We start from the raw sequence: 21,333 nt of genomic DNA, 5'->3' as shown, positions 1-21,333 counted from the left end.
CTACAGCACAACTTAAAAATGAATTTCTACAAGTTTTAAAGCACAGCATTAGCAGAACAGCAATGCAAGCTAATTTACATTTTGACTGTTGCTACTTCCACTGATGCTAAAGCATTGAAATTGAGAAATGAAAGATTACATCTGAAAACTTTGTTCAGAAAGCATTTCATGTTTTTAAACATGTTACAACCGAGAATAAAATGGGTGTTCATAGGGAATAAATATTTTTGCGAATGGATTTAGGATCTGCAGAACTAGAAACCTATAGCAGAAATCATTTTAAGTACAGGAAACTTTCTGGTATCCGGCACTGACGGGACCGAGCTGGTGCCATTAGATCAAAACTGCCGTAGAAACTAGCACTAATGTTAAAACATACGGAGCTTTTGAGCTCCGTGAGAATCAACAAACCCTACAGCTTCAAAACAGTCCGCCGCAGCTTAAAAGCGTCTCTGTAGCTAAGCAACAGCTTCAGCTAGACCTTGCAGAGCCTGACTGGAAAAAAAAGCAACGAGAAGTAAAAAAAACTTATAGGAAACGGCTCCTGAATTTTGCCGGTAGAGAGAGCTTTCCGGACATTTAACCTCTGGTTAAACAAAAGTTTCCTGTACAGTGGGGCAGGGCTATAGATGATCGACATCACCAACATGTGAACCAGTTTGATTTTACAGCACAGATGATCACGGAGCAACAGATTGATGCTTCTACCAGTAATATATGGAAGTGTGACTTGTCTGCCAAGTTTGATTTGTCGCTCCTGCTATTTGCTGATCTGCAGCAGATAAGAACTATAATTTCGAACTACAGTATTTAAGTTTTCTGTACTGTGCGTCCATAGAAGGCCAAGCCTTTGCATGCACTCAGTTTTCCCCCCTCACCAAGTGTCTCTTCATGCTATAGAAAACTGAACTTTTAGGCCCCGATATTTATGGGGAGGGAGCAGGGGCACGTGTCAGCAGCCGGGAGACCCAGGAACGGGAAGGTCCTGCCAAATTTAATTTTTTTTTTTTTTTTTTACATTAGATTTTTTTAAACTCTTATTTCCCTCCCAGTAGCCGGCCAGATTGAAGGTTGGCTGGCTACCAGGCAGGAACGCCTGCAGTAGAAAGCTGCAGCCGGAGACCATTAGGGACAGTCCTCATCAAATCGGAGAAGCTTGGGGATTGGTCAGCAGGGGTTGGGGGGGGGGGGGGGGCGGGGGGAGGTGGTGCTTGGAGCATGGCAACGCAAAGGGAGGGAATGATAGGGGGGTGGGGGAAGGAAGGAGTCTGATGAGCGCGGGGGCGGTTCGGACGGTCGTGGCGGGGGAGGGTGGAAAGAAAGCATGGAAGGTTTGTTTGAGTAGCCGGGGTGGGGGAAGTAGTGGTGGAAAAGCACTTTCCTGCTGGATTGGACAGCTCCCGCCTCCCTTCAGCTGCCGGGTTTCCCCGAGCCGGGGAACAGAGCCTCATTTAATTATTATAATCACGAACCTGCTTCTCCAGAGTGGATTACTCAGCTGGGTGCAAACCCGCCGGGGTTAAACCGTAAGTAGGCACAGTCGCGGCAGGTTTCACATCTCTACCAATTTAAACCTCCCACGAGTCGTCATTAAAATTAGCCCCTTATTATCCTATTTTAAAATAAACCCATTACTGAGCAGCCAGTCCAAAAACTGGATGGTCCGATTGAAAGTAAATGGATGGTCACCCTGCTTGTACACATTAATGCAAATAAAAAACAGCACACTTATTTTTGTATTTAGCCATACTTGCATTAGAGTCACAAACATCTGTAAAATAACTTTCCATTTTTAAGCTCGGCACATAATAAGATGAGGCTTATTAGTAAGTTAAATGAAAGTATTGTGCAACGGCCACCAAAAAGTTTCTGTATATTACTTTTGCTGACATGATACTACTGGTTGTGAAGCCAATAGAGAAATAAAACAAACCAAATGGTAACCACACAGGAAATCAGTTCTTATATGCAAGGTTTGTTAAAGAGAAATATAGAATTGCACACAAACTACACAATAAGGCCAACAGCTGAAATTAGCTGAATAATATTTCTAGTATTATGACTAGCTAAAATATAATGTGGCGCAGACTTTACCTCATTGGCTAAAATTATTCAGCGTTATAATTCTTTCCTCACCGTTATGCTCCCGTAAGTAATTTAACACAATTAAAATTGCCTCATCCATTTGACCAGGGAGAATTTTAATAAAAATTACAGTAACCATTATACCAAGCATCAGGATGTAAGCTCAGTGGGCTTCCTAATTTTCCCTCTGTACATGACGAATCTCACCATGATAGTAAATGTCTGCTCGGGGTAGATTATCTCAGCGTATGTCCATCAAGAAAGGGAATTTTCTACATCTCAACAAAACAAGACTTATTTTTAAAAAGCAATCTGAATTGACTAAGGCCCCTTAAATCACAAGATTAGAATTCAGTTGAGGGGTTTGAATCAAGCAATAGGCTAGAGAGCAAAACTCATGCAGGTCAGATCAGATCAGCAGAATACTGTTAACAGCTGTAGATTTCAACTCATTCTGGATATTTATTTTATATAACAGATACAAAATGAGTTCAATTGTTGAACTGTAAGGGTAGGTTAAGCCTGTGTGATTATATTATAAGTGTTATGTTTAAATACAACATTTAACTTCAATTATACAGCATTACATGTTACAAGGTGATGCTGCAAAAGGTTACTGATTTATATCTGTTCAATATTAAATCACATATCCATGGTATTTATTTTCCTGAAATCATGTTTTACTGCATCTGAATAGTCACTGCCAATCGTGGTGAGTCCGGTGCGGCTGGAGTAGATGGCGGCTTCAAACCCCGCTCCTGTCAACATCCCGCCTCCAAGTGATTTTACCCTGATTGAGCTCGTTAAACCCGCCCTGCGAGGTACCCGGCCAATTAAAAGGAAGCAGGTCTGATGACATCATCTGATGACGCGTCATCAGCCGGTTTCCTTAAGGATGCGACTGCTGCCAACGGAAGTAGTTGCGTGTGCGCAGTTCCAGTGGGTTTTTTTGTTTGTTGTCGCCGGACTTCCCAAAATGAGGGATAAAGAAGCGGATAAAAAAAAAAATCTTGTTCAGTTGTAGTTTAATTTATTAATTGTAGAATTTATTCAGGTATCAGCCACTTGTTTGTGCACTAAATTGTGCTTGGTCAGAGTCGGCAGTTTTCAGGTGGGGGATAGTTTGGCCCCAGCACCGTCTATTTTGCCTATGGGTAGTTGGGTTTGTTAATATTTTGCAAACTACCTTTCTGAGACTAAAAGCATTCGGAGATTCCTGTAATAGTCGTAGGGACGGTAGATTGGGAATCTCTAACATTAATGAAACTTTATTAGTGATGTGCTTCAGCACTTCTCAGATCCTCCGCCTGTTGTGGTGAACGTTATTTTTTTAATTTGGGACCTGACAGTTATGCGCAGAATGTTTCTGCGCAGCTTCCGGTTTGTTGTCAGGAGTCACAATGTTTCCTTAAAGGGGCCATGTCCACATTCATTTTGACAGTTGTGCTGTCAGTGTTCTGCAGCATTGAGGTGCTGCGTACACGGACAAGCACTGCACAAAGGTGCACGGCTGCACCCAGGCTCTCCCATGTGAGTCCCTCCATATGCTTGTGGAGGGCGTCACAGCATGCAGGGAGGTTCTCTTCCCTTCCAATGGGCAGAAGAGACCTCCCCAGGACACCAACACAGCCTGGTTACACAGTGCACAGGAGGACACAAGCAGGGATGTCGTCAGGATGACCTGGCTGCAGTGGCGCAAACCTTTCAATGATCACAGTAGATCACGAAACGTTACTGCGAAGCCACACTCAACCTCATCCTCCTGTGCCACTCATCACATCCCCATCACTCTGCCTTCCCTACCCTACTCCTGTACATCCTTACTCACACCAACTTACCTAGCACCTCCACCCATCCCTCTCTATCTACGTTATCGCTTCCCCATCTCACTAGCCACCCCTCACACTCACCCTCATCCATACTAACACACAAGAGTAGGCACTTGTGGGCTTTAGCACTCGTGTAAAGTGTCTGTTAATGTGTTGTGAAGCATTGAAATCTTTATTTCCAACACTTTCTGTTCTTGGACATACTTGCGTGCACCTTTGGAAGTGTCTTAGTGAGTGCCAGTGAATGGGGAGACATAATTCCTCCCCTCCTCCTTCCCTCAAATGGTGATGAGTGTGAAAGGAATGGCTTGGACACTGATGGGATGCTTTATGATGCTGGTGTGGGGTGGGGCCAACCTGGTGTATCATGAGGCAGCTAGGGTGTACAGTGCCAAGTAAAGTAAATCTGGCCATAGTGAGGCCATCGCTGGCGTCCCGGGCAGCAATGTGGTCAGGTGCTGATGCCCTGTGCAGCAACAGGTGATTGCGGAGAAGGTTGGTGTTGTTGTTGGTGCTGCTGGTGTGCCTGGTGAGGTTGGTGTTGGGGCTGATCGTCGTGGGATTCTGAGGACCAAGGTGAGATTTTTTCAAGGGCACCGATGCTGCTGGAATATATGGCAGCTGAAGTTGAGATGACAGAAGTGATCCGTCAATGGTGAGAGAGGTTGCTCCAAGGAGGTGACTGTGGATAGAGAGTTTACTCCAAACACTTCCAAACCGCATACAGCTCAAAAGTCTTTCAAATCTTGAAGGCTCAAGCTTCTGACATTGGAAAGTGAACAGCTGTGAAATGGTAGCTTTTATACCACTTTTGTAGCTGTCACCTATTCACAGCAATGGAGAGTCATAGAGAACCCGACACACTTACCTGACGTGACCCCGAGCGACGGGAACCTCGCGGAAAAGTTGAAAAAATGGCTAGAAGGTGGTAAAATGCTGTTCAACTACATTTAAAGACCCTCTTAACTAGCTCAACTGGATGACCCGCCACTTAGTGCAGACCCCGCACTTGGGAAACTGACATGGAGGCGAGTTCAGAGCAGGATCCCGACCCGCTGTCAATCTTTTAGATTTTGACAGCGGAACCACCTCTGAACCTGCCCTGAGCGCCGGCAAAATTCCGGCCTAACATGTTTGAAGATTTTGCATTGTTTGAGATTTGCAAGTAAGTTACATGTTGGTTCAGTATTTTGTGGTCTTACTTTGTAAAAATCTCTTGCTCCATTGGAGTAACTGTCATCAATTGGAAGACTTCCATCAACTTTACACTAGTCAAGGCGGGTGGAAAAGGAGAGAGAAAGAGACAGAGATATGGATAGATGTGTTGGTCAGGGCGCATCTAGCACCAGATGCAGTATCAGTCAAAAATTGTGTTTTGATGTATGGAAATGGGAAATATAATGTGGGGTGAGGCATTAACCAGACTAATGAGGGGAAGCATGTAAAGACATTAAAGAGAGGTTTAACCAGGATCAGCTTCATATTTCTAGTTTTTAGAGACTGAAGTACACAAACCTGTGGCAAATATTGAGAAATAATTAGCCCCGTGCCGAAGGCACAAGGTATAGACAAATTTGCTGGAGGTTACGGGTTGCTTTGAAGCGTTGGGCTATCACAGACTCTTCAATTATTCTGTTTGGAACAAAATACACCAATGAAACTAGTCACATATAATACAGGAATTGTTCAGAAATGAGAGTACCACCTTAATTTGAGGGAGAGTTGGAGGGTCTGCTCAGATGAACTCTAAAAAATATTTTTTGATACGAATCAAACAGCTTTTACAATATTAAGTAGGTAGGCCCTAAATATTTGCTTGGTTTCACTTTCAAGTTGATTTCCTGGTCTGCTAGAACTAGAAATTCCCTCCAAATCCATTCTGACCTACAGATTCAAGTTTTTCCCCCAAGATTTGATGGGAAGAAACACAATTAACAAAAAAGCATATGCCCATGTATTTGTAAATAACAATAGCAGTTCCATCAAGGGAAACTTTATGGTAGATTTTCAAGTTATTCCATAACAGCTGCTCGCAGTGAAACCAATCTTTTGTTCTTACTGGAACAAGTACCTGCACAACAAAATTTGATCTAGCACGAAAATGCATAGCTTTTTTGCCCTTTATAAAAACACAAACAGTAGGCTTATCTTTGTAAAAGGTTATATCTGCTTAGGCACCTTTAAAGAGGCCACGAAGGACTACATACTTGCCAACCAGTGTTAAACCAGAATCTGACAGTTGAGGATATGACTAGGCATGGGATACAAATGGTAATTTGCCCAGAAGATACAGGAAACTTTTTTTAAAATCCGGCACGGACAGGACCGACGTGATGCCGGTTCATCAAAAATTCCAGATAACCGAAAGCTATAGTAAAAGATACGGAGCTGAGAGCTCCGTATAAGGCAACAAACCCTCTTCAAAACAATGGCCACAAGTTGCAAGCGTCTCTGTAGCTTAGCAACAGCTGCAGCCACACCCTTGCACAGCAACACATGGAGGAAAGCAAGTAATAAAAGTTACCTGAACCTACTCCTGAATTTTGCCAGTTAACCGACATTTCCGGTTATTTAGGTGCCGGTTAATCGAAAGTTTCCTGTAAGTGGAGATTTCAGTGCTCAGCCCTCCTTTTCTACCGCTCACTCCCTCCACCCAAAAAAGAAACAAAAGACCGGGGTCTGATAAGTGAACTCAATAGTGATGAGTCATAGAGGGCAAAACTGCTTGTTCTCTGTTGGAATCTTCTACTGCCATGGGAGGCAAAGTGAATGCAAAGTTGATTACTTACCATATTGTAAGCATTTTATAAAGGATGAACAATTTGAATGTAACAGAACACAAAAATTAGGAAATAACAGGTGATATTGGGCAAAAAAGTAATTTCAGAACTATCCCAATTGTAAGAAATGCAAATATGGTGTTTTACTACATCAGAGTAACAGGTGGTTGATGTTTTACAGGTTTATTCAGAGCCAAAATACATCTAAAGAGAACTTTTGTTTCTATGATGACGTAACGTGAAACCAGTGCTGTGTCTTTCATACAAGTGACTTTTTGGTGGCAGAGTGCCATTGTGCGGTTTTCTCTCAAAGAAACGGATCAATTTGACTGTACAAACCCATCTTAATATTTCAATTCCCAACAGATAGAAAATCTGCCAATGGTAACCAGGTTTCTCTCTCTCCACCTCTTTGCAATCAATTCCCAGCAGTCTACGCCCATTTACTGCTACAATAGTGAACATCTAAATATAATCCTTCAAATAGAGATCATTAATCATTTTCTGAGAATCTGTTTCCTATATCATGGTACTTCAACTTCACAACCATATACACTCAGTGCAGCAGATGTACGAAGCAAGATATTAAAATCAACACTACTTTTTCACATTCACTGAGAGGTGCCAATTTTAAACTAAAGCGGTTGGTTATCACAAGATAAAAACACCAACAAAAACTGAAGTATCCAGAGGCACAGGAAATGTAATGGCCATCAACAAAGAGTTTTATTTGGCTAGCTACCTGTGCACACTTGCCTTATCTCCACTGCATCAGTCAATGGCTTTAATAACTTGGTGAACTTGGCAGATTGGGAAAGTCTGCTCAGTCAGCGGCAGATTTTAGGTTGTAAATCCACAAATGCAGGTCAAGCTCTTGTCCAATGCACCAGGCCTGCTAAATTCAAAATGCTAAACCTAACAATGGAGGAAATATAGCTTAAGAATACAAGAAGAAAATGTGGCATTAGAGCCCAAGGTTTTGTGTGCTGGATTCCTGGAGTTTGCAGCTGCAATTTGGACAATTTAGACAAAGGAAAGAAAATTTACTTTTAAAAAGTGTGTATGTAACATAATTACAAGTGGGTTAAAAGTAATGATTTAATTAAGAGATCCAGATAATGTTAACAAATTACTTGGGCTTATTGGTAAACGCCCCCCCACTAATAAAATACAGCATTGCAACCCCTTCAAGGTGCCCTAACACATATTACATGCAGACTAATAGATGCAAAATTGTCACAAAGCTTATTTATTAGAGATACTGACATCATTATCCTAGCAAGGAAATTAAAAATCACATTCAATCCAATACACTTTGTGAAACTTTGAATTCATCATCTCAAATTGTACCTATCACTACCAGCAAAATCTGTATTTCCTCTTGTGTTATATAGCTCAGAATGCTCTCTCCAAACATATTCCGTCTTTGGAAGGACAAAATCTATGGGTCAGGTACAAAATTGTGTCCATCCACCATTATACTTGATTACAATCCAGCTGACACCAACTATTATCGGTTAATTGGAATTAGAGGCTGAAACTTAGTAACAGGGCTCGGATGAAGCCATAAACAATGAAAGAAAAAGAACAGGGGTTTTTGGAAGCCATTTGAACCTACAGTTGGGTAACATGCTCCTACTTGCTCCAGCAAATCTTATATAGGCTCATCATTAGCAATCCTGCTGGCAACCTCCACATTGTGAATCTCAGTGGAGTCGTCAGCAGAATGGCTGACAGCAAGATTGCTTTTAGTGCTCACTTCTGCAGCTGCAGGGTTTGTAGCTGGTGTCGGGGGAGCTCGCTCAGATCTGCAGCAGGTCACGTTGTGGGTGAGAATGTGACAGGGGTAGCCACGATCAGCTCATGGACCAAGAGGTTTCTTATGTTCTTGCAGCAGCTGCTCCACTAGCAGGAATGGAGGAGCTGCTTTTATTAGCAGAAACAGAGCTGAATGTTGTTGGAAAGGATTGAAATACAGCAGCTGAGCAAAGGCAAAGAATTCACAAAAAAAGTTGAGCGCACCAATCAGCAATGTAATCCGAAGACTCCAGCGGGGAAGAGGGGTTACTCCCTCATTATGGCAGATAATCAAGGTTTCACTTTATAACTAGAAAATTAATTGTATGCAATGTAAAATAATAAAATTCACAAAATTATGTAGTACTGTACGCCCAAACAATGTGATGAGGCTGCTTTATAGAAACTGCTACCAGGGTCAAACATTGAGCGAACTGTATTCCACTTCCAAGCATTCTTGAAGTTAAGGCAATGTCTTAGGAGTAAACAAATCTTCTCCACTGGTGTTGCACCTTTTGCTGCTGTGATTGCGCACTGCACAGCTGGATGACTACTTATACCAGTTCAAGTGGTTTGTAACCACTTCTCAAGCGGCTAAAGGATTACCATAGGTTAAGTGTGACTGGCTGATTTGTTTTGTCACTACAAACCAAAATCTTTTTTCCCCCCACAGGAGTCATGTTACAAAATTGTATAGTCCACGCACTTCTCAGATAAAGGGGAATTTTGCTCAAGAGGATTTCACAAACTAAGAACATAAGAAATAGGAGCAGGAGTACGTCATACGGCCCCTCGGGCCTGCTCCGCCATTCAATAGGATCATGGCTGATCTGAATCTAGACTCACGTCCACTTCCCTGCCCTCTCCCCGTAACCCCTAATTCTCTTATCTGCTAGGAAAATGTCTATCTCCATTTTAAATTTATTTAATGTTGCAGCTTCCACAGCTCTCTGGGGTAGCAAATTCCATAGATTTACTACCCTCTGAGTGAAGAAGTTTCTCCTCATCTCAGTTTTGAAAGGGCAGCCCCTTATTCTAAGATTATGCCCCCTAGTTCTAGTCTCACCCATCAGTGGAAACATCCTCACCGCATCCACCCGATCAAGCCCCCTCACAATCTTCTATGTTTCGATAAGATCGCCGCTCATTCTTCTGAACTCCAATGAGTAGAGGCCCAACCTATTCAACCTTTCCTCATACGTCAACCCCCTCATCTCTGGAATCAACCGAGTGAACCTTCTCTGAACCGCCTCGAGAGCAAGTATATCTTTTCTTAAATATGGAAACCAAAACTGCATGCAGTATTCCAGGTGTGGCCTCACCAATACCCTGTATAACTGCAGCAAGACTTCCCTGTTTTTATACTCCATCCCCCTTGCAATAAAAGCCAAGATTCCATTAGCCTTCCTGATCACCTGCATACTAACTTTTTGTGTTTCATGCACCAGGACCCCCAGATCCCTTTGTACTGTAGCACGTTGCAGTTTCTCTCCATTTAGATAATAACTTGCTCTTTGATTTTTTCTGCCAAAGTGCATAACCTCACACTTTCCAACATTATATTGCATCTGCCAAATCTCTGCCCACTCACTTAGCCTGTCTATGTCCTTTTGCAGGTTTTTTATGTCCTCCTCACTCACTGCTTTCCCTCCCATCTTTGTATCGTCGGCAAACTAATTTCTTCTAGTGCCTAAATTTGGTTGCAGTAAACGGCATCTTATCAAAAGTTATTCAAAACTGAAACAACACCTTAAGGGAATATAAAACATTGGGTGGGGAAAATTGGGTTGCTTTGCGCCTCCAGTTAGTACCCTGATGGGGCGCTAAGCACCTAGTTCCTGGGCGTGGCGCCACTAACGCCTCCTGCGAAATTCAGTGGGAGGTTAGCAGAGGCGGTAGCCGGTAGTGCCCCACGGCGCTGCGCCTCCGGCAATTACATCATCGCCGTGCGCAGCGCCCTGCTCATGCCCCGGCCGTGGCCCCCTGACCTACCGCCGGACGCTATGTCCGACAGGGTCAGGGTGGCATTTTTGCAGCCACGCTAAAGGGCAGGTGCTAGGCGGCCTTTTATTGGGGCCACCTACATAAGAACATAAGAAATAGGAGCAGGAGTAGGCCAATCGGCCCCTCGAGCCTGCTCCGCCATTCAATAAGATCATGGCTGATCTGATCCTAACCGCCAATCCACTATCACAGAACCATCTCCTGAATCTAACAGAATTAGACACACGAAATAGGAGCAGGTTCAGGCTACACGGCCCCTGGGCCCGCTCCGCTTCCCACAGGGCCATGACCGATCCGAACCTAGACTCATGTCCAAATTCCTGCCCGCTCCCCGTAACCCTGAATTCCCTTTACTTCTAGGAAACTGTCTATTTCTGTTTTAAATTTATGTAATGATGTAGCTTCTACAGCTTTTTGGGGCAGCATATTCCATGGACCTACCACCCTCTGAGTGAAGTAGTTCCTCCTCATCTCAGTTTTGAAAGAGCAGCCCCTTATTCTAAGACTATGCCCCCTAGTTCTAGTTTCACCCATCATTGGGAACATCCTCACCGCATCCACCCGATCAAGCCCCTTCACAATCTTATATGTTTCAATAAGATCGCCTCTCATTCTTCTGAACTCCAATGAGTAGAGTCCCAATCTACTCAACCTCTCCTCATATGTCCATCCCCTCATCCCAGGGATTAACCGAGTGAACCTTCTTTGTACTGACTCGAGAGCAAGTATGTCCTTTCTTAAGTATGGACACCAAAACTGTACGCAGTATTCCAGGTGCAGTCTCACCAATACCTTGTACAACTGAAGCAATACCTCCCTATTTTTATATTCTATCCCCCTAGCAATGAAAGCTAACATTCCATTGGCCTTCTTAATCACTTGCTGCACCTGCATACTAACCTTTTGAGTTTCGTGCACCAGGACCCCCAGATCCCTTTGTACTTCAGTACTTTCCAGTTTCTTGCCATTAAGATAATAACTTGCTCTACGATTTTTCCTGCCAAAGTGCATAACCTCACACTTTCCAGTATTGTATTCCATCTGCCAAATCTCTGCCCACTTACTTAGCCTGTCGATGTCCCCTTGCAGGTTTTTTATGTCCTTCTCACTCACTACTTTCCCTCCCACCTGCCAGCACCTGCCCCCTTTCGCCTTCTCACGCGGGGTGCCGGCCGCAATCGGTCAGCCTTGCACTGCGAGGTGCTGGGCTCTTTTCCCGGCACCTCGCTCCCCAGTGGTCCAGCAGGGCCCCGGTGCACGTTGTGCTAGGCCCCTATCCCGGTTGTGGGGGGGGGGGGGGGGGGGGGGGGGCGGAGCCTGTAACACCGCGGCGCTACGTGCCAATGTGCGTGGTGCTGTTGCACATAGCACCTCGATATTGAATGGCAGTGCCCCAGGAGGGAGGGGAAATCGCTTCCAGTAGCGCCCCGCCTCCTGCTTGAGGCACTGCAACTCAATTTGTGGCAGGGGTGCTAACTTTTTCAGGGCGTTAAAAGTAGCACCCCAGCAAAGTTAGCACCCCAAAGGGGATGCGACCGAATTTTTCCCCTTAAAACATCCTCTTCGGCTCATTACGTATGTCACAATCTTTGTCAATTCGCTCCACTAATTCAAAAAAATTCAAATTACTATTTACTTTTGCAACATTAAACTAACCATTTGAAAGTAAATACAAAAACTGAATTACTGCCGTGTTCATGTTGCGTTATTCTAGCAACTTTATTTCACATCAATTTCCAGCTTTTACAACCAAGTGACCGTTACAACAGTGAAGGCTGAGCAGCATCAAAATTCATTTTACTTCAGATTTTTAACAGCCTAATCAGAAAGGTAACAAATTCCCCTTCTCCCCTCTCCTGCCAACATTTAGGTATGAAAAAGGAAATATTACAAAATTAATTGGCTATGAAGCAAAATGAAATGTTCAGTAATGATAAACAATGCAACTTAAAATCATTAAATGGAGTTAATGGTCAAAGCCAAATCCTTCTAATCTTTCCATTAAACCTCACCAGGTATTAAGAAATGTCATCCAAACTATCCAAGGAATATGGCTCAAGACAAAAAGTACAAAAAATTGTGGAGACCAGACCGTTCAGTCAAACCATTACAATTTCAATTTTACACTGAACAACTTGGAAGAAAGAGAGTGTCCACATTAAATTGTTGTTTACTTCTTCTCCAAAGTCCAAATAATATAATCTGCACAAACCTACTGTAGTCGTGCAGCACGGATAACTGCATTCATAACCAGATGTTCGGAGCAGCAATTTCTTAATCATTAAAGGATTAAGATTGCAAAGTAAAGTTTATAGTTTGAAATAACACTCTACTTTGTTTTACTTTTCTTACACAGGACTCTACTGCGGTTAACGTATTGTCTTTCAACAATTCTGACCTCTGTAGGCAGGAAGGGAGGACGTAAATGGCCCCAAGGCCTACCTTGTTAAAGAAAACAAAAAGAACTTGCATTTAGGTATAGAGGGTTGCCAACTCTGGTGGGATGTATTCCTGGAGGTTATCACATGACCTCCCACCTCACCCAGTCAAACAGCATCTTTCCCCCCCATCTTCAATATTTTTCTAACTAATAAACAAATGTTTTTTTTTTAAAAACACGCAATTTTTTCACTGCCCCTATGATTTTTCTCCTGGGCTGCGTGCAGCAGTGCCCACTAGATCAAGCTTTAATTCCTGGAGACTGCAGGATAATGCTGGAAGGTTGGCAACATTCGGGATCTCAGTACATCGCTACACATTTTACAACTAATGAACTACCATTGAAGCGTCAACACTGCTGTAATGTAGGGAACCCAACACTATACCCCTATACTTCAGAAATTTTTAAAAAAACCAAGAATGATACAGAATCATTCAAGTAGTAGCTGTAAGCATAAACTTCTGGATAAATCAGGATGAAATTTTCACACTCGTAATAGGTTAGCAGTACAGGTTAAAAACTACTTTGGATTTTTATACAAAAGCAACCTTATCTTTGCAGCACTTCATTTTTAAATCAAGAACTTGTTTTAAACTGCTGGTATTCTGCCTCTCTCCATCTGCTGAACACTGAAGGAACATCAACTAGCTGCTCTTACAGTCAGCAGTTTATTCACCAGAGCTTTAATTCAGACTCTGATTTTAAACAGTGCCACTTAGAGGAGAAGGGTACACATCTACCAGAAGAACAGTCAGGTACTTTAAAACATACTCCTTATTCAAACTAAAATGCCAGTGACTGGGGAAATAGAGGAGGGAAGCTTTTCGGAGCGCTGGACTCAACTGGGTAGGTGGTCTTCTGATACATCTCTGGCCCGACTAAATTCTTAGTCTGCTGAATGGGTTCCAGTTTGGATCATTTCAGTTGGGCAGGCTTGTACTGTACAGGAAACTCTCGATTTACCGGCACCTAAATAACCGGAAATCTCTGTTAACCGGCAAAATTCAGGAGTAGGTTCAGGTAAGTTTTACTTCATATTAGTGGCAGTTCCTGGATCTGTGACTGTGTAACTGGGGCTCCTACATTTGTTGCTAAGCAACAGGGACGCTTGGTCTGTGGCCGGAGTTCCTGCACATGTTGCTAAGCAACAGGGAAGCCTGGATTTGTTGCTGTGTACGGAGCTCTCGTACCTTTTAACTATACCTCTCTGTAATCCGGACTTTTTGATAAACCAGCACCATGCCGGTCCCGTCGGTGCCGGATACCAAAGAGTTTCCTGTACTCGCTAATACAAATTCCACAAATCATTCTATGCCTTAAAATGGGACTCAAAAATGAACTGTAATTAGGAGGAAGAGTGGAAGTGGTGCATAAGACTTATGACAAATAATACTTTAGAGTGCACTGTCATAGTAACTACTACAAGTCATAGTGAATTGAGGCAGTATAGTGGCACACCAAGCTACTGTACCAGCAGTCCAGAGTATAGTAGGCCTGCTTTCATTACTTGGCATACAGAGATGTCCCAAACACAGCTGGAATGACAGAGGAAGAACTAAGCAGAAGGCTGTGGAGGGTTGCAGATGCAGGAAACTTTGTGTTATCCGGAGGCTAAATGTCCGGCAAGCTCGAGCCACCGGCAAAAATCAGGAGCCGTTTCGTTAAGTTTTCTTTCTTTTCGTTGCTTTTTTCTCAACAGTCAAGCTCTGCAAGGTCTCGCTGAAGCTGTTGCTAAGCTACAGAGACGCTACAGAGAGTACGGCCGACTGTTTAGAAGCTGTTGCTAAGCAACAGGGTTTGTTGCCAGATACGGAGATCAAAATCCCCGTATGTTTCAACATTAGCGCTGGTTTGTCCGGCAGTTTTGAGGGAACGGCAACAGCTCGGTCCCGGATAGCATAAAGTTTCCTGTAGTACAGAAGTGCAATTTTGATAATGTTATACAGTACAGGAAAATATATCAAGCCTGTACATATTCAACATTTTTAATGCATCTCAAAAAAAAACTGGTTGTAGTTTTTTTTTTTTTTTAAAAACATTTTCTGGTGATGCATCTCAGTACAGCTAATGTTATGAACAAGAAACATGTGATGTACTAAAATGGCAGGATGTTTCCTATTTCTAAAGAACTGAAATACTGCAATAATATATTCCCATTCACAAGGTGCGCCGTGACAAGCTAAGCCTTCAAAGCCACTATCAGTAAATGACTGCTAAAAACAGAATATCCTTCCTCATTCTTGTAAACTAAACCAAAATATTACACCTTCTAATTCTAGTTTCAAAATCATTTTACTTAAGAATCAGCTTTAAATGAGGGCAAACTGAAGTTACATTCAGCTAGCAATCCCCATATAACTTGCTTAAAGGTCATGAAATTCTGAATTGCACTTCCTCCTTTTAAAAAGAAAAACACAGTATTTTTCCAAAGTAGCTTCCTATTTATTATGAAATTGTCAGCATAAAAATGCACATCATTCACATAGTTTCTATATCAAAATTATTACTAAACAATCACAAAAAATTATTACCTCTGTGTTTATACCTCTTAATAATAAGACAGTACTTGTTTGGGAACATCCATAATAATTAGCGTTAAGGATGGAGGTAACAAACATTCTGGGTGGCGTGGGGGGGGAGGGGGGATGAATTACTCACTGATATAAAGGGTATGTTACTTTACCTGATCTCCTCAGCTGACTTGTGAAGAATTTTACTTCTCCGCAGGTTTTTCAAGATAGGACGCCTTTACTACACTTTAATGCTGAAAGACAAAAATAAATAACTATGATATAGATAGCATCTGATAGTGTGAACTGATGGAAAAAGAACTTAAATGGCTGAGATCAAGAAAGAGAATAATTGATCGATAGTCATGGAAATTACCAGACAAAAAAAAATTGGTCAAGTGGAGGGGAAAAAGAAACAAAAGCCATAAAAGAGCAATACACAGCAGAAAATCATCTTTAAGTTAACATTTTATATGAGGCGAGGAAAAAACTGTCTGCAGTATGCTCTGTATTTCATCAATTATGCTGCAATGGGGATTAGCATCAATGCTATATTCAAAGTATTGCTTCTTCTGACCTAGCATAGACAAGATAGCCTAAAGCCAGCACTGTGCCATCATTTTCCAAGATGCTTTAAAATACACTGAATTTCATCCAGTATTCTAGGAATTAACATTTCCTGATGTCAAGCACAGAGTAAATTTGGAAGAAGCCGTTTCCAAGTCAACTACTAATAACACTCCAGAGTTGTGTGGCACTTTTCATGTCACAAAGAAAGAGATACTAGTGGAATCAGAGCTTTTTGATGCACCTGTAAATGAGTAATATAGCGATTTTTTTCAGTATTGAAACACAAGTCAAGTCGTAGCAGCAGCATTTCAGGTTTGATGATTTCTACACGAAACATCTCCAAATCATACATTATAACCACAAGTGACGAGGTTATTTCTACTGAGTATTGAAATATCAGTTAATATTTCAAACTCAAAATAGCTGTTGTTCATATCATGAGGAAGCCACGGAGATCCCAAACTAGCTCCATCCTTTCAGTATTGTTTTTAATATATAGATAACCATTGGGAAAATATATACACAATAGTAAAGCACAGCAAAAAAAGTTGAAGATCAAACATGCAAACTACAAACAGGATGACAACATCATGCATGACCCTTTCAACCTCTACAGTTGGGAACCATTTACCATGTGGTTAAAAACTAGCCTCCAGAACTGAACAGTTCCTCCAGGTTTACTCCGACTTACTGCATATATGCAAAACTTTTTCATAATAACCAAACTGCTTGTGCTGAAATCCAGTTAGCACTTCATGGAAATGTATTAAACAAATCAAATTAAAAATACCTATAGTTACAAAAATTTAATTTGTAAACCAACAAACTGAATCTCCATTACAAAATGAGGGAGAATGATCTCCTTGATGAGGGATGTAATCAGTGTTGATTCAAAATGCATCAAACACATCCAAGTTAAAACACACTTTTCCACAAATACTGTTCTTTTTTGTAAGAGTTGTAACCAACAGTATTTACAAACATTATTGCACTCTTCTACAGTATTTTACATTTGTATGCAGTAAATACAAAGTAAATGCATTATTCTCTGACAAAACGTTATTCCACAGAATAAGCACTAATACTTCAACAGAACACTTGCCGTCTGCCCAAAACATTCCTGCCACCGGTGACTGAATGAAAACATTTCAATTAATGTTACATCCTACATTAAAAAATACGAGTCAACTGTTGAGTGTATTTACTTTTACGTCAATAACTGCTCTTCTAACAACTTAAAGATATTCGAAAAGACTTGCATTAAGTACGTGATCTACTTGGAAATCAGTAATTGCCATTTTTTGTTTTATAAATTTTTGGAGACCACAGATCAGATTCACAAGTTATTGAAGACATAACCTACAACCCCTCCCAAAACCCAATGGTTTCGGTTCCTATTGTAACTGGCACTGTTTATACATCTTATATTATATTTCAAAAATAAAAATCTTTTAACAACCTCGATTTACTCTGAACTCAAGCTTCGGTCCGCAGGAGGTTTTGAAGGGTCTCAGGCCTACGACAGACAGGAATATAACACAGACCTGCAGTCGCTGACAAGAGGCTCTTTGAGCATTAAAAGTTTCCAGCCTGTCAATCCCAACTTTCTGACACCTCGCACGACGGCTGAAACATGCTTGCTTCCACCAACACGATAATATGTTGTCGCGGAATCGATCCTATCGCTTCAAATAATTCCCTGGAAAACTGTTGAATCGCGGGGTTCAATGAATATTGTTCTTTGACGCAGTTCACTTGACAAAATACGCCACACGCCAACTTCAGCGACAACCTACCCTGCTGACGGCCGAAAGAGCCTCGATTGACAGCCCGGCCGACCACTCAGAGGTCCGGGCTCCGGCGCCTCCTTTGTCCCGCGTCAGGAAGACACGTTCGGCCCAGCCAATCGGCGAGGACGGAGGGGGCGGGACAAGCCTCCTGAAGGTTGGTTGAGAGGCGCCACGCGTGCGCCCCGCCCCCGTGGCTGTTCTGTTCGCCGCACACCCTCCCGCCGGATCCACGCCGGCCACCCATAGGCTAGCGCGGGTGATCAGGGCCCCGAACAGCGGGAGTGGCGGCTGTTCCCTGGAACCGCCGCAGCTGCGAAATCATCTGAGTTACTGGCAGCGATGACGTATTCGCCACTGATAGCCAGTGCCAGAGAGCAAATTGATGGGAGTTTTGTTGTCAGTCAAATGACTAACCCTATTTTTCAGGAAAAGGGAAACAGTCAATTGCTTATGGTTTTATGCAATATAATGAATATTTATTATCATTTGAAAAGGTTTTAAACTTCTGATTTCAATTGACAAAATTAGATTTTGCTTTGGAAACGAAAACTAACCTGAGTGCACCAATCTATATTTTTATTATACGTAGAGGATGGTTGCGTTAATAAGTTAGTAGCCAGGATGTGAAAGTACAGGTTCTCACTCATTAGCAATGCTATGTTTGTGATTACTCAGTAGAATCTGCAATTGAGTCTACTTCTGTCTTTTTACACTTACTATTCCTGGAAGGGGTCCAAATGATTTAATTTAATCCTCATTTCACAAAGGCATGCAAAGCTTATCATCAGTTGGGAATATTTATGTCGATTTTCTAGTTTCTACAGAATAAACATTTTTTAAATAGATTTTTCTCTTCAACTCCTTTTTATTCAGTACTCAAGAATATTATGTACACGTTTACTAGAAGGGCGTTTTACCCGGAGGATAATTTATCAAGTTAGTAAGGTTGAGAATGTAAAATAACAGGTTTTCATAACATGTGAAATTGTGCCTTATTTAAATTTACTGCAGCAGCCAATGTGGTAACATTTGAGCTGAATTCTCAAAGCAGGTTGTTCCAAGAACTTAACCCACCTAAAAACTCCCATATGCAAAAATATTGCTTCACAAATATAACCATATTACAAATAAAAACAGAAATGCTAGAAATACCCAGCAGGTCTGTCAACATCTGAAAGAAATGAGACAAATTAACTGGAGACCCTCTTGACTATATTGCTATGTTTTCTGACCCTAGAGGGTTTGAACAAGGAAGTAAGATCAACCATGTTTCTCCTCTTGCCTGTGTTTGCTAGTAAACTGAGCTGGCTATAATCCCTGCGTTGCTTGGAAATCTAGAGCCAGTTGCAGTATTGAAGTGCACTCCGGACTAATGTCTCCCCAGCAGAACTTGGTGGCTGCATTTATTCAGACACGGGCATTGCCAACTCGTGCAATCAGCATCCTATGTTTTGGTTTAGATGTTCTGTATCTGGAGACAATTAATGGCATCGTAACAGAAAATATCCGGAGATTAGAATAAACAGCTGCTGTGATAGAACTTAATTGCTTAGCAGTACTGTGTCTCTCAAATATAGTGTGCTTGGTGGCAGTTGGCAGGCTTCTGAATACATTTTTAAACAGCATTGTTGTGGACTGTAGCAAAAAGTGCTGTATACATGTGCATTTTTTCCACAATTTTCTCCTCCTTTCCCAGCAGAACTGAGTCATACTGGAGTATGGCCCCATCGTGCCACATTTTTGAGTGTTTATGCTATGTATCTTCTCTGGTTCAATGTCACCAACCACTCACATAAATGGACCTCACTCTGCCAATGAACCTGAATGTACCTTTTCCTACTCTAGGTAAACAATAGCTAAACTCAGGGATCACATCAGAGAACTCTGATTTTGTTTATCAGCTACTGGATTGTATATGATGCCTCCATGTGATTCTCATCTCTCTGAAAAGTGGACTAAGTATACACTGACATGAATCCTGTCATTCATGTGGAAATAACTTAAGTAATACTGGGTGGCCTGCTGGTGGCGTTGTCCAGGGAGAGTATAAATACTCAGGCGTGGGCCCAGCTTGCGCAGGACATTCTTTAACAGGAACTAGTGAAGGACACAACTAGATCTCCATGTTGAAAAACAGTTGATTAAAGCCTTGTTTAATACTCAGAACAAGTGCCTAGTAGTTTTCTTATGTCATACACTTTATCAGGGCGAGACTCAGGATTTAAACCATGGGCAATTTATTTAAATTAAATGGGCAAATGAACAGTATACAATATAAAACAGTGAATCATACACTTCACTATCTATCTACCTTCTGGCTGTTTCTGACTGGGGCGGAGATCAGCTCTTACAGAATGCAGGTACTGCAGGGAATTCAGGGCCAGAGTGGGCTCCTGGACTAGTTTTGATTGCCGAGATGGGTCAGAGAGGAATTTCCCAGATTTGTTTCCCCCAAAATTGGCCTGGGTTTTTTAATCTGGTTTTTCACCTCTCCCATGAGATCACATGGTTTTGGCTGGGTTGGAGAGTGTATATGTTGTGATACACAAGGTATCGCAACTGTGTGGGACAGGCTTGACGGACAGAGGGTCTTTACCTGTCCATGATTATTCGTCTGTTCATATACATAAATAATAAAGATGTCATTCGCTTTCTCTCTATACATAGACTTTAAAACAGAAGCTTACTTCTTACATTGTAACTTAAACACAGAAATTCCCTGGTGGTTGGAAAACTGACAGTCCCTGAGGACAAGAAGCTTCCCACAGAAATACAATCCAAGCTTCTTTGTAGTTATACTGAGTTTCTTTGATCAATATTAAATCTATAGCTAATCTGTGACAATAACATACAGTGCTTGCCATGCAATGTGAAATCTGCAGCCATATAACACAGTTAGCACCTTAGAGCCCCTGTTGCCTTTTCCTTAATAAGTTGCACCTTGTAAAGGATGCAGCAGCCAGCCTCTCTGGTCTCTAAAATTACAGATTTTCCTCTGCGAAATACCCTGCTTGCCTGTGGGATTTTAATCTCTCACAGGCTGTTTCTAGACATAAGAAACCCAATCAAAAATGTAACAGACACAAAGCAAATGTTTTGTCGCACATGAGCAGCAGTTATTTTGCCCGTTTGGCCATCTTCCTGTATAAACCTAAACAATGAGTGTTGTGTCAGGCATTCAAGCAACCATGCCCAATTGTATCTCTACTTAACATGCACACATACCCACTTTCCAGCAGGAGTCAATGGATAGTGATCAGGAGCAGAAACCATGGTTTATTTTCTATGTCCTGGCCAACATTCATTCTCCAATCAGCACCCCCAAAAAAATGATTATCTGGTCATTCATTCATTCATTTGCTGTTCGTGGGCCCTTAGCTGCCACGTTTGCTACATAGCAAGTTATAATACACTTAAAAAGTGATCCTGAGGATGTGAAAAAGTGCCAATTAATGCAAGTTCCTTCTTTTTTCCTCCTAATCCAGGAATGTTGAAGTCAATTATAGTGCCTTTATTTCCACTCTATCT

At 41.9% G+C, this 21,333-nt stretch overlaps 1 protein-coding gene across 2 annotated transcripts in view; it reads right to left on the bottom strand.

Moving 5' to 3' along the window:
- stat3 (signal transducer and activator of transcription 3 (acute-phase response factor)) overlaps window positions 1-17,832 on the bottom strand; it is a 64,468-nt gene extending 46,636 nt beyond the window's left edge. The window contains exons 1-2 of one of the 2 annotated variants that reach the window (XM_085966452.1): window positions 17,475-17,832; window positions 15,619-15,699 (exon numbers count right to left, since the gene is read on the bottom strand). The gene's annotated coding sequence lies outside the window, so the exon portion shown is untranslated. The remainder of the gene's footprint in view (window positions 1-15,618; window positions 15,700-17,474) is intronic. The other variant, XM_085966453.1, reaches the window with a different exon arrangement.
- Between the last annotated feature and the right edge of the window lie 3,501 nt (window positions 17,833-21,333).

Source organism: Somniosus microcephalus, chromosome 24 (genome assembly GCF_052327205.1).
Source record: "Somniosus microcephalus isolate GS21.2 chromosome 24, FLI_Smic_1.0, whole genome shotgun sequence".
Classification (NCBI taxonomy): Eukaryota; Metazoa; Chordata; class Chondrichthyes; order Squaliformes; family Somniosidae; genus Somniosus; species Somniosus microcephalus.
Note: the sequence above shows the minus strand (reverse complement) of the source record. Positions and strands in the feature narration are given on the sequence as shown.